At 32.9% G+C, this 1,750-nt stretch overlaps 1 protein-coding gene across 1 annotated transcript in view; it reads right to left on the reverse strand.

Moving 5' to 3' along the window:
• LOC122569948 overlaps positions 1–1,750 on the reverse strand; it is a 383,055-nt gene that overhangs the window by 155,807 nt on the left and 225,498 nt on the right. The gene's annotated exons all lie outside the window — the stretch shown is intronic.

A 1,750-nucleotide genomic window follows, 5' to 3' on the forward strand; every position in this document is an offset into this window, starting at 1 on the left:
ACGTTATGTGGTAATACGATATAACGTATAACGTCATATAGCAATACGATATAACGTATAACGTTATGTGGTGTTACGATATAACGTACAACGTACTGTAGTACTGGGATATAATGTATAACGTCATATAGCAATACGATATCACGCATAACGATCTGTGGTATTACGATATAACGTATATCGTTATGTGGTGCTACGAGATAACGTATAACGTTATGTGGTATTACGATATATCGTTGAGGCTTGTATAGTATTACGTTGTAGCGTATAACGTTATATAGAATTACGTTATACCGTATAACGTTATGTTTTATTACGATATGACGTATAACGTTATGCGGTATTACGCTATAACGTATAACGATATGCGGTATTACGATATAACGTATAACGCTATGTGGTAATACGATATAAGGTATAACGTTATATAGCATTACGATATAACGCATAACGTTATGCGGTACTACGATATAACGTATAACGTTATGTGGTATTACGATATGACGTACAACGTAATGTAGTATTAGGATATAACGTATAACGTCATATAGCAATACGATATAACGTATAACGATATGTGGTGTTACGATATAACGTACAACGTACTGTAGTACTGGGATATAATGTATAACGTCATATAGCAATACGATATCACGCATAACGATATGTGGTATTACTATATAACGTATATCGTTATGTGGTGCTACGAGATAACGTATAACGTTATGTTTTATTACGATATGACGTATAACGTTATGCGGTATTACGATATAACGTATAACGTTATGTGTTATTACGTTATAAAGTATTACGTTATGTAGTACTGCGATATGACGTATAACCTTATGTGGTACTACGATATAACGTATAACGTTATGTGGTGTTACGATATGACGTATAACGTTATATAGGATTACCATATAGCGTATAGCGTTATGTGGCACTACGATATAACGTATAACGTTATGTGGTGTTACGATATGACGTGTAACGTTATGTGGTATTACGTAATGACGCATAACGGTATGCGGTATTACGATATAACGTATAACGTTATGTGTTATTACGTTATGAAGTATTACGTTATGTAGTACTGCGATATGACGTATAACCTTATGTGGTATTACGTTATAACGTATAACGATATGCGGGATTACGATATGACGTATAACGTAATGTAGTATTAGGATACAAAGTATAACGTCAGATAGCAGTACGATATAACGTATAACATTATGTGGTGTTACGATATGACGTATAACGTTATATAGTGTTATCTTCTATTGTATAACGCTACGTGGTAGTATGAAATAAGGTATAACGTTATGTGGTGTTACGATATGACGTATAAGGTTATATACTATTACGTTATAACGTATAACGTTATGTGGTATTACGGTATAACGTATAACGTTATGTGGTCTTACGCTTTAACGTATAACGATATGCGGTATTACGATATAACGTATAACGTTATGTGGAGTAACGATATGATGTATAACTTTATGTGGTATTACGTAATAACGTATAACAGTATGCGGTAATACGATGTAACGTATAACGTTATGTGGTATTACGATATGACGTATAACGTAATGTAGTATTAGGATATAGCGAATAACGTTATGTGGTATTACGATATAACGTATAACGTTATGTGGTAATACGTTATAACGTATAACGATATGCGGTATTACGATATTACGTATAACGTTATGTGGTAATACGATATAAGGTATAACGTTATATA

This window comes from Bombus pyrosoma, linkage group LG8, assembly GCF_014825855.1.
Source record: "Bombus pyrosoma isolate SC7728 linkage group LG8, ASM1482585v1, whole genome shotgun sequence".
Taxonomy (NCBI): Eukaryota; Metazoa; Arthropoda; class Insecta; order Hymenoptera; family Apidae; genus Bombus; species Bombus pyrosoma.